The sequence below is a fragment of the Lampris incognitus genome, chromosome 14, assembly GCF_029633865.1.
Source record: "Lampris incognitus isolate fLamInc1 chromosome 14, fLamInc1.hap2, whole genome shotgun sequence".
In the NCBI taxonomy this organism is placed as follows: Eukaryota; Metazoa; Chordata; class Actinopteri; order Lampriformes; family Lampridae; genus Lampris; species Lampris incognitus.
Window position 1 is genome coordinate 16,747,639 of NC_079224.1, and position 13,304 is coordinate 16,760,942.

Genomic DNA, 13,304 nt, shown 5'->3' on the forward strand with positions numbered 1-13,304 from the left:
GGTGTCTGTAGGGACGGTCGACCAAGCCGGAGGTTCACACGGGGATTCAAACCACTGATCCCCGTGTTGGTAGGCAACGGAATAGACCGCCACGCCACCAGGACGCCCCCCTGGTAATTTGCATTTTATCGTCGGCCATTTGCAACTTGTGAGAATGGCACGTGGGCCGTTCACTCATACAACGTCATACTGAACCCGGGCCACACATAAAATAGTGACAACAAGACACAACTGTCAAATCAGAGGAGTGATCTGTTTGTTCAGTTCTCCGGGAATTGCCTCCATACATACGCGCAGGAAGACCACAAACAATATTTCCATACGTTTTCGGCACTCAGTGGGGACATCACATGTAATGCTATGCAATATCGAAACGTTGTTTAAGATGGGTGTGAATTAACTACTGAGTGAGGGACCCAGCTTTGTATTATAGCCCCATTAACGCACTGAGGCCCCAAAGCCCCCCCTGATTTCCCTGAGTATTTAAAGATCTGTATTTATGGATATATACAGTGCAGTGCAGATTCTTATTTGTAAATAGCAAAGGTTTATTCTCCTGTGGTATAGAGACAAGAGTGAGGCACATGCTCAGAGCTCACAGGCAATTTAAAATGGAAATCTGTAGCAGTACACACTTTGGAGAAAGACGCTTAACCCTGGGAAAAGGCAAGTGGTGTACTACTATTGGCTAAGGGTAATCATGAATATGGAGTACACAGCTGCTGTAAAACGCTAAGATTGTAACCGTTAGTGAGAGAAACTCGAGTGGCAATGCCAATTGATACAGCACCATGCCAAATATCCTTATAAAACGCCTTCGACCACAGTCATTCTCTGTGGACAACTTTTGACTGCATTTTTTTTTGTTGGAGTATGACGATCACACGGTTTCTATTTGAAATCGACCCACCGTCCTCGACAGGGAAATCATGCTTTGGACAAGAGGGCCTGGCATACGGGTTATTTTGTCCCGAGGAGATGAATTCCAAGCATTTTGATACGAGGAGGCATGCCAAATAAAGAATGGTCAAAACATATACATAGAACTTTGCACGCTACATGGAAACCATAATAGCTATGCAGAGAGCCGAAGCATAAATGCCTGCTTCCCACAGCTCTCGGCTGTGTGTATTCTCCGCACACTCCTGAGGTTCCCTACTGTTGAATGGGCTCTGAATGGTAAACAGGCATGGCAGGAATACCAAAATGCACGGCCGGTGCATTTCTTGCTCGTTTATACTGTAGGGTTGTCCACAGGCTACCGCTTAAAATGTTCTCCACACGAAGAAGAGCACAAGCCGGATCCTGGCCGTCGGCTCCGGTTGTCGCTGTCACGCTCCGTCCTCCACGTTCTATTTCCAAACCCCATAGCTCTGCACTGTTAGCTGTCCGTGGATCATGTACAAAAGTCTATTTTGTAGGAAAAAAATAAAAAAATAAAATAGAAAGATAAATTATTTTTTTGAAATATATTATGAGCATGTGTTCAGTGTAAATAACGTCAAAAGTCTAAACTGATTTTATATCCTGTATTTTTTACTTTTTTTTTTTATTCTTTTTTTTTTTTTTTTGGCTTGTATGGGTGTTTGTTTCTTTTTGGGGATGGAGGCTTCAAGAAGCAATGTATACTTTTAAAAGGCAAAAAATGTTTTCAACGTGTTTTGTTTTTCAACATGATTTTATATAGATATCTCAAGCATTTACGGTGACATCCGAGCACAAAACAAATCCTGACAAGATTCGAAATTCCACTTCCGCCGTCTCTCGTTCATGCTTTCCTGACTAGGACATTTCTAAAGGTATTCAAAGCTAAAGGTAAACTTTTTTTTGTGTGTAGCATTTGATCCGTTTGTATGACGGGGTGGGGTGGGGGGGGTATGGCTCTCTGATGTGTGTAATACCTATCTTTACTGTGGATAGGTGTGAACTGATGATGATGATATCAATGATGATGACGACGATGGTGATGATGACGATAACGATAATCGGAGAATGTGTTATCAATAACTTTTTTTTTCTTATTTAACCCTGTCAGTCTTTTCTGATGGACACAGGACAACCTGTTCTTGCTTAATCAGTGTACCCAGGTAGCGTTGGGCAGTCAATGTGGATGGGGTCATTCTCACCTTAGGGTCACGTTACACGTACATTTTCATTAGGATTTGTGCTGTGCTTGTAAATAAACACGACAGCCATGTATCGCCCTGTGTGATGACACCACACCAACAAAGCTTTTTTTTTTTCCTTCCATGTTCACCTATTCATGTCTTATGGGAACCCTAAATTATTTTCCTCTACCTCATGTGTATAGCTTGTAGGTATAAACAGATCACAAATGACTGGTAAGAATGTATTTAAGTTATTTAACATCTTTGTATAACAAAGGCGAAAAAAATCTGAAATAATAAATGAATTTTTAAATTATTACATGTGTGGTTTCATTCTCAGACTAGTGTAACGGTGTACGACCACTGATGTGTAGACTCGCTAGCCCTTGGCTAACAGGCCGGACCCTTCAGTTGACTGGTTAGCGCAGTCGCCCGTGGTGTGGGGAACCCAGGTTCGATTACCGCCTGGCCCCTGAATTTCTGCTACACTATGCTCGCTCATCTCAAACACTGCCACAGGCTTACAAGACATTGCTAAATATGGGCGGCACGGTGGCCCAGTGGTTAGCACTGTTGCCTCACAGCAAGAAGGTCCTGGGTTCGAATCTCAGGCCGTCCCAGGTCCTTTCTGTGTGGAGTTTGCATGCTCACCCTGTGTCTGCGTGGGTTTCCTCCGGGTGCTCCTGTTTCCTCCCACCAGCAAAAAGACATGCATGTTAGGCTTAATACTCCTCCCTACACCCCTGAGCAAGGCAATGGACAGAAGAGCTGGAGTTGGTCCCCGGACGCTGCAGCTGCCCACTGCTCCTATACAATAGGATGGGTTGAATGTAGGAGACAAATTCATTGTAACTTGTACAATGACAAAATAAAGTGGCTTTCTTTCCTTCTCAGCCCATCCCTCACAGTCTGACATGCCAAAGCAACTCAGCAGCAGTCACCTTTTGCAGCACAGTTTATTTTAACTTGATTCTCAACCCACTGCGATTGTGTAAAGAATGTGAGACTCATGTTACATCACACGTTATGTGATTCTGATAGAGTCCCTTTACTGATTATTTACCTTGAATATGGTTTTCTCCATAGTGGTTTTATTATGCTTTAACATACACAGTTAACTTTTGCAATCGACCAGCTCACTTAACTTACCGACAGATGGTAGTGTGTTGGTTAATCCATGCATTATTTCATAGAAAATCACAAACAAAATGACCAAGGACTAAAGACGTAATCTGATTTCGTGGGAAGGTCCGGGATAATAAAGACAGCCGTGACTGAGTCTGTGGCCAATTCATACTAAATGAAGCTAAAACGATTTATGATTTTACCTCACTGTGGAAAAGGTGTCTGCAGCTGCACAACATCATCATATATCATTAGGTTTAGCCTACTGTAGGCCTTAGTCCCCTGCTACATAGGCATCAGCTACGCTGGGCACCACTTTTTGTCATGGCCTCGTTTTGTCTCCACCACTTTCTTTTTTTTTTGCAAGCCTTTGGTTAGTCGAACTTAGTATTTGGAAAAAAATACGTTTGTGCAAATCTTGTCATTAAAGGAGATACATAAAATCACTATGATCCTTGTAAATCTAAATCGAAACAAAATATTCTTGAGCACCCATCTTCCACACCCCTATGTTGCTGCTGGGCACTCGCGTAAGTTTCAGTTGAACATTGGGGGGGGGACACATTTAGTGGGGGGTCAGGGGGTCCTCCCCCAGGAAATTTTGAGCATCACACATTTAATTTCCTGCATTCTGGTGAATTTGTATGCACCAATTTGCTCTTTTTCTACATCAATTTATTGTGGAAATGTCTTATTTATGTAAAAGAAAAACAACTTTCTAGGTAAGTCTATCATCTTACTCTCTTTTTTGCACCAAAAAAGCACCGGATATCTTCTGTTACTTTCCTCTTGCTCATGTTGACTCTGTGAATGAAAGTAGTAGATGCATTTGAACTAGTACAATACCCTTGGCACAAATTGGTTTGTAGATGTACCTATTATGTTATCTCATGTGCCCGAAATTATCAGTTCAAGTTCATTTAAGCTAACATAAACGTCTAGGGGCTACTGTTAGCAAGCACTAGCTAGCTAGTTCGTGAGGGGTCTGAACTGATAACCCCAAACACAAGTTATAAACTAGATAAGGCTATAATTCATCCGGAAATACGTAAGAAAATCTAACTCAGAAACCCCAAAGGTAAGAAAGGGTGGTGTACTGGGCTAGACAAGCAAGCTGGCTAGCTACGTTACTTTCACTTGCTTACACGATCATTCATGCTCCGGTCTCCTGGTTGTCAGGAGCAACTGCAAGACAGCAACGAGGTCGGCAATCCAAGTGGCAAGGTTAAAATGGTATGGTCCAAGCATAGGGGTGTATGAAATCGTTGGAAAACAAGTATGAATGACATTTTAAGTAGTTCGACTGTCTGTGTTGTTACTTTACCTTTTTGGCGAGGAAGTTAACATTATCATTCATGATATACACTACCGTTCAAAAGTTTGGGATCACCCAAACAATTTCGTGTTTTCCATGAAAAGTCACACTTATTCACCACCATATGTTGTGAAATGAATAGAAAATAGAGTCAAGACATTGACAAGGTTAGAAATAATGATTTGTATTTGAAATAAGATTTTTTTTACATCAAACTTTGCTTTCGTCAAATAATCCTCCATTTGCAGCAATTACAGCATTGCAGACCTTTGGCATTCTAGCTGTTAATTTGTTGAGGTAATCTGGAGAAATTGCACCCCACGCTTCCAGAAGCAGCTCCCACAAGTTGGATTGGTTGGATGGGCACTTCTTTGAGCAGATTGAGTTTCTGGAGCATCACATTTGTGGGGTCAATTAAACGCTCAAAATGGCCAGAAAAAGAGAACTTTCATCTGAAACTCGACAGTCTATTCTTGTTCTTAGAAATGAAGGCTATTCCATGCGAGAAATTGCTAAGAAATTGAAGATTTCCTACACCGGTGTGTACTACTCCCTTCAGAGGACAGCACAAACAGGCTCTAACAGGTACTATTTAATGAAGATGCCAGTTGGGGACCTGTGAGGCGTCTGTTTCTCAAACTAGAGACTCTAATGTACTTATCTTCTTGCTCAGTTGTGCAACGCGGCCTCCCACTTCTTTTTCTACTCTGGTTAGAGCCTGTTTGTGCTGTCCTCTGAAGGGAGTAGTACACACCGGTGTAGGAAATCTTCAATTTCTTAGCAATTTCTCGCATGGAATAGCCTTCATTTCTAAGAACAAGAATAGACTGTCGAGTTTCAGATGAAAGTTCTCTTTTTCTGGCCATTTTGAGCGTTTAATTGACCCCACAAATGTGATGCTCCAGAAACTCAATCTGCTCAAAGAAGTGCCCATCCAACCAATCCAACTTGTGGGAGCTGCTTCTGGAAGCGTGGGGTGCAATTTCTCCAGATTACCTCAACAAATTAACAGCTAGAATGCCAAAGGTCTGCAATGCTGTAATTGCTGCAAATGGAGGATTCTTTGACGAAAGCAAAGTTTGATGTAAAAAAAATCTTATTTCAAATACAAATCATTATTTCTAACCTTGTCAATGTCTTGACTCTATTTTCTATTCATTTCACAACATATGGTGGTGAATAAGTGTGACTTTTCATGGAAAACACAAAATTGTTTGGGTGATCCCAAACTTTTGAACGGTAGTGTATTTTTTGGGGGGGGGGGGCAAATTCCACTTTTCTAAATATTGAGGGGGACATGTCACCCCTGACCCCCCCACAAATTACGCCTGTAGGTATGCAGCAGCTTGTGAGACCTGCTAACAGATTCAAGTTCACATCGAAAATCAACGGAACCTTAACGGGGAAAAACGCTTCTTTCTTCATCAATGTGTTTTTTTTTTTTTGCTGCTTCATGGATCAATGAAAAGCAGACACGGGTAAGTTGAGCTTTTGTGTTATTTTCCTGATATTTTATTCTAGGGAAAATATTTATGATTTTACGCCAAGTCCGTGATTGGTGGAACTGTACTCATGACCTTTGATGCGGCGACCCTAGCAACACACACGGAAGCCAGCCATCTACTTTAGCCTGCGTCTGAAAACCGCGTTACTTTCGGGAAGTAATCAAGCAACTTATTATGAAAATATCTACGGACACGAAAGAACGCCGTGCTACACGGAGAATCTTTAGAGGACCATTTAAAGGTAAGGCAGGTTTATTAATAAACTTTGCTGCTGTTAGCTAAGTTCGGTGTGTATTTGCTCAACTGTTATTTCAATGCTAGCTATTAGCTACAGGCAACTGGAAGTAGCTGGTGGTAGATAGCTAACGCTAGCTAAACTGGGTGCGTGTTACGGGCAACAATTAAGAGAACTATAGCGCTATTTAGTGTACAGTCACAGACTGTTGCGTATAGCAAGGCTAGATGATTTTCATATTGGAACATAGGGATAGGAAAAATAACACTAGTAATTTTGGTATCCCGAACCTTAAGTTACTCGGTCCTTCGCACTTGGCCATTAGTGTCTGATGTCATCGTGTTTGAGGGATGACGGTGGATGAGCGTTACCAGTGGCAACGTTGTTCATGTTGGCACTGATGTCAACATTGCTTGTTTTTTAATGTGCTGCAATTATGGCTTGGAGTAGCGATGCCCATAGGTCTAAGGTCCCGGTATTTGGGAAACATGCTGGTGTGCTTGACATGTCGGTTATGTGGATTTCATAAACTTTTTTATTGTTTTACACGACAGTGACTTGAAAAACACTAGAATGAATGACGCACCATTATGTAGGCTACGTCATCCATTTAGGCGAAGCAGGTTGACGTGACAGCATCGTAACACATAAAAAGGCGTAGCTTTTAAAGGCCGTGTACATCCCTCGATCGACATTATGTAGCCGGCCCACTGAAAAAAAAAGGTGTGAACATGTCGAACCCGTCATAGTCCCCCAGCACTCTTCAAAACTCACTGGTGCTCATGGTAAATGTCTCCAGCACTTTTCAAAACAAGCTGACGCCCCTGTATACGACCATGTGCCGTTTAGGGTCAACAGTATGCAGTTTACACCAGTCGGTTCTGCAAACAAGCCGTCTTCAACCAGACAGACAGAACACAACTCATTTGCGAAATCAGTTGGTTTAGTTTTTTTTGTTAGCATTGAAAACCTCCATAGTTTTCCCTATCAGTCTTCAGTTGTCGTCCCCATGGCCCAGAGCTTTGCTGGCTGTCATCCTAGCCATAGCAGGGATGCTAGGTGAATGCAATGAACCACATTGGAGGAATGAAAACTAGAAGTAGCTATGTTGAAGTCCAAAAGACTGGGATTGAAGACTGCCAATCACGAACCTTATTGTTTTTGCAACCAATGCAAAGAATTTGTATTTACAATACATTTTCAACTCAACCAATTGCTTATGAGCACCTTCTGAGTTACTAGGAATGGTCCTTTTCCTGCGATACTTCAGCATGACTCCAAGGCTTCAGCATGGTTCATTCTATATGAAATAGGTTTCAACCACACCATCCCCTGTAGAGTTCCACCTGGCTTTGAGATGAACGTGGTCTCTGCACATCTTCACATAAACTATGATTATTCACATATCAGAAGTGTTGAGGCGGCAACCAAGAGTGAAAATATTTCTGACACACATGTGACTATAAAGAAATACACATTATGACTGTGGGTGGAGAAAACCAGCACTGATTCATTTTGGACCTCATGTTTTACATCATGTTTCTGCATCTCTGATATATTCTCTGCACCGTTGCACTTTATCACCTCTTATTTCGCCTGTATAAGTCAATCCTTGTGTATACATCTGAAGATTGTTGTGTTGTAGTGTTGTTATTTTATGTTAAGTACACTGAGAGCCACGAAACAGAAGTCACATTCCATGTATGTGCAAACCTACATGACCAATAAACATGCTTCTGATTCTGATTTTACACTACCACGAGACTTCAACATACTAAATGTTTGCTACACAATAGGAGTTATCAGTCATATGCCATGTGAGAGCCATGTGTATGTGGGCTTTTACAACAACCAACAACTATACCAACTGATTTTTATTAATTATCACACACTTTCAACCAGACAGGGAGGACTCATTAGTCATCAGATGGTGTAGTTTGGGGTTGGAATGGGAATTCACAAATAAGTCTCTGTGGCATATGATTGAATACCACTGCTAAACAGATTGTGTTGACTCCATGGATAACTGTTAATATATGTGAGGCCACCGCTGGAAAAAAACATCCATTACGAGAATTTGCCTTAAAGAGCTTCCCGTTGGCTCAGCAACACAGCAATCAAGTTTTTCGGGATGGGAAACTCAGTACAGTGATAAATTGGCGCATGAGAGGAGGTACCCGTTTCTTACAGCTGAATCGAGTTTAGCAACTGGAGCAAACCCTACTTGGGGAGGGCATCACTTCCCTGTGGCGGAGCGATGTCAAAGATAAGGCTTGATGTGTCTGCTGCAGTATGTGGTCTGATATCACTGTTGAGATAAGTGTTTATGAGAATCTGATACGGATCCCTGCTGGATTTTCTTGGTTTCGTGAAAGGTTCGCCCTCTATTTGCTATGACATTTTACACCGATGCGGCGTAAACGGATTATAAGGGCCTTCGTCATATTATACAACACATTACATCGGCGATGGTGTCCTCTTGCTGCTATGTCAAACACAGTTATTATGAGACTCATTAGTGTAAGAAGTACATGTAAACTTCTTTGTTTCTGTTTTGGATAGACACAGTATGGACATGTGTGCCAGGGCTGATATAATCTCCCCTGTTGAACTACTATTATTTCAACAAGCGCTATTCCCTCACCAGATGTGTAAAGAATCGAGGGAATTCTCTTCCTCAGCAACCCTTGCAAATATCTCCTCATCACAGAGGCCCCAAAAGCCCGGCTAATCCGAGAGAAAGGGGGCCTTCTGATCCATCTCCGTCTTTCACATCCGGTTGCGAAAACAAAACACAATTATAGAGCGCGTCTTCCCCAACACCCCTAAAACATCACTGGGAAAGCCCGCGATATCCCTGACACGTGTAACCTAAATTACCAGCGCCAGAGTAGCACCCTCCTGGTGTTAGCTATTCCTCCCCTGGGTCCTTCTTCTAGGAGCCAGCAGGCCCGAGTACGCCCCGGCTCGCTGGAGTCCTCCTAATTCCTAACTTCTCGCCCTGTGCCAGGCTCTAATGCGAGCCGTAACTGTGTGGTGCGCTGTAATCCGACAACGTTTTGACAGCTGTTACCACGAAGGAAGTGGGTGCAACTAGAGCTCAGAGCACAAAACGGACAGAAGAGAAAATTAAGCAAGCTTTTGCACCACCCCCCCACCCCCAACTGTCATTCTCATCCTTTTGGTTTGCTTGCACATGCAAAGATTGAGGCAGCCGAGCAGAAAGGGCGGATAGTGAGAAGGATGTCGCCGAAAGCCTTAACTGTTGAGAATGCCAGAAATTTTTTATGACGATACCCTCCACAAGCACACACGCACACACGCACGCACACACACACACACACACACGCGCACACACACACACACACACACACACACACACACACACACACACACACACACACACACACACTGACTGCACAGGAGGTATGTGTACTGTTGTGTTGAAAATTTGCTTGACTGTGGTGTGGAGTAGATGCAATAGATGAGTGTTTGGATCAGCGTACAGAAGTTGGTGTACAAGATGCTGGTGGCAAGGTAACAGACTGGATCTAAACTGGCCTTTCAAATCGGCGTCCGGGTAGCGTAGCCATCTAGTCCATTGCCTACCAAGACGGGGATTGCTGGATCGAATCCCTGTGTTACCGCCGGCTTGGTCGGGCGTCCCTAGACACAATTGTCCATGTCTGCGGGTGGAAAGCCGGATGTGGGCATATACTATGTCCCAGTCGCTGCACTAGCGCCTCCTCTGGTTGTTCGGGGGGGGGGGGGGACTGGGGTGAATAGCGTCATCCTCCCACGCGCTACATCCCCCTGGTGAAACGCCTCACTGTCAGGTGAAAAGAAACGGCTGGCGACTCCACGTGTATCAGTGGAGGCACATGGTAGTGTGCAGCAGAGTGGGTGGGGCAGCGACCAAGATGGCTCGGAAGAGTGGGGTAATTGGCCAAGTACAACTGGGGAGAAAAGGGGAGGGGGGTCTGGCCTTTCAATTTAAATGCTTAAGCTCAGAAGGATGCCGCGATTACTAGGAGCCATCAAAAAAGCAGATGTAACACTTCAACAGATTGCTAAATACGCAGCGTTGAAACAGACAACCAGATCTTTTGTGCATCAATTTCGAGTGTGGCTGCCCAGAGTCAAGCTCATCGCGGTGAGACATACGTGCTGAGGTTTATGAAAACACCTTAGCTCATGGCACAAGGTCTATGGAACGAGCTGATTTATGAAAAAAAAAAAAAATTTTTTCAGCACTTTGGGAAAAAGCGAGTTCCTCTCTGGAAAGTGTGATAGGGGTCTGAAGGGTACTGCATGTGCCTCCCTCGCCCTCTTCCTGTGCCCTGCCCAATAGCATACCCTGTTTATAACTGTTTTTGATTGTTGTTAAGTACCTGTCAAGGTTCCCAGCCATCCCTCACGCCTGGAAAAACATGTGAGCTCAACATGTCTCAAAACAGGAGCAAAATAAAATTAAAAAAAAAAAACACGCACACACACACTTTAAGGAAAAATACTTATGTATTTGGCTGTGCAAAATTATCTGCTTTGGAGAAAGAGGTTGCTCTCTTTGTGTCTTGGTGCATTTATGTGTGATAGCAATCAACAAGCAATCTTGCTGTCAGTCAAAAGGGTTATTAGTGCTATTACTGCCAGATATAGACACATTTCATTTTATATACCCCCGGGGTGGTTGCACTGTTTCTTCAATAAACACTTCAGTTAAGCTTACAGGACACATTATTAGGTATACTGTTTAAATGCTTAAACACCAGACGGACCATTCAGGCGTAATATATCTTCAGCATGTTTTTTGATACTGTGCAGGATGTGCACTGTAAAAACTATCAGTGTTTTCACTTGGAAGTCAGCTGCCTCTATACTGGAGGTCCCTGCCTTTTTTTTTTTTTTTTTTTTTTAACCATGACTAGGGAGAGATTTCATAGACCATGTCTAAGACCCCCCCCCCCCAAAAAAAAAGACACGATGTATAATGATGATAACTAGCTCAGGAGGTTTTCAGCACTTGCTCATGGTCATAAAAATGTCAGCCTCACATGACAAATCTCATTCATCAAAATCCCCCCACCCTTCTTTTATGTGATCCCCCTTTACCTAAATCCAAAAGAATAATTCAATATGGAACATAAATACTACCAAATTTGAACGCTTTGAGGCGAAATCCTCCTTCAGGAAGAATAGAATGATAAATAAACAATTGTTCTATAAATAATAGACGCAACATGTGTTTTTTTCATCGGCAAAACAGACGCGAAGAGCGAGGAATACCCCGGAGATCCCATCGCAGGGTTTCTAAGGGGAGGGGGGATGGGATAAACATAGAAATGTGTAGACGCCTGGTTCTTTTGGCAAGAACACCGTGCATGCAATTGCACCAAGGGAATTGAAGCACTTGCCAGGAGAGGTGCAGGGTTAGAAACATTTTATTCTTGAGGAAATTCCTCCTCTTACTCCATTATTCATCAGAGTCTCTGAGGAGGTGGATGCTCTAACTGCTCTAGCAGAGGCTGCTTGGAGTGCAAAGTAGTGCATCGCGGTAGAGATCCTAGACAAGAGCGTCTTCTGATGGATGACCGGTAGGATACTTGGGATGGACATATCCCCCGCAGTCCATCAATTTACTTGGACAGTAAGCACTTTGGAGGTCACCGAATGGATATTCAATACCAAAAGTATACAGCGAAATGAAAAAAAATAGAAAAGTAAAGAATGGGCTGACTGTTTACTATTGTGAAAGAGAAATATCCTTCAACCTGATCACCACCTGTTTTGTGCATCAGAGATATATGAAATATTAACTAGAGGGACAAATTGTGGGTTTTGTTTTCCCCCAAAATGCTTAAGTTTTTTAAGCACATAAGGGAAAATTGTACCACCGTGAACTGAAGAGAACATGGAAGTTTCAGTCAGCACAAGAAGTGACCTATGAACACTCGGGTGTGTGTGTGTTTGGTGGGGGGCAGGCAGTGGGGGGTTACAATAGCTGTCTGATAGACACATAAGAGTGGTCTGAGAGATGGGGCCTTGAAGCTGGGGTCCGGCTCATGCTTCAATTGTGCAGTAAAGATTCCCCAGCTGTCCTGCGGATTAGCCCATGTGCTTATGTGATTAGGCTACACGGCACCACGGCTAGACCAGGCGCCTCTGACCCGCGGAATGTAGGATGAGATGAGATGAGATGAGATGGGAGAAAATGGGATGGGTGATGCTGCAAAGGCCAGGACTACTGATTGTGTGCACAACCTAGGACCTGTTTATCTGGAGTCCATGAAAGGGCAAATAATCCCATCAGTACTTTACAGTGCCAAATGAGCACTTTTTGGCTTGACCTTGGTAGCCAGAGAGCCAGTGTTTTCATCCAGGAGCAGGGTAGGAATGGTAGGTAGGATGTTTTGTCATCAATAGGCATCATCAGATGGACTATTTTTAATTAAACCAACTCATTTTGATTAAGGTGTTCCTGTTAACTTTAAGTTACATGTTGTCATCAGGCACAGCTGAAATATCAATCATTTCATTGACATGAAACCACAGGCAGTTTCTCTCAGAGGCCAAAGGAAGCTTGGCCTCCCCACGAAGATATTCTAATAAAGAAAACAAAATGTATTATTCAAACTGCTCTGTCTATATTGAGTTTTGCTAATTCCCTTGTTATCAAAACATTCTGTGCACTATATTTTTCTTCCTTAGCTGGTGTAGCGAGTGAAACAGCGGCCCTCTGCATGCATTACAATGTGTAGACGATGTCCTCTGCGCTGTCTGGTGGTCAGTGAAATGCTACCATCGCTCAAAGGAGGCCAGCTTTGTGTGGCTTCCCTTAGAGAAAAAGTTAAAAGTTTTAGCCAATCAGATTGAAGCCATGCTTGATTGTGCTCAACACTGAATGGTCAGTTCATTGTTAAGAAAAAAACAAGGGAGGCCAGGTTGATCCTGGCTTCTTTCTCATCAATCAACCAGCTAGCTTACTACACGTTGTAACGGTTTAGGTCCGTGTGTCT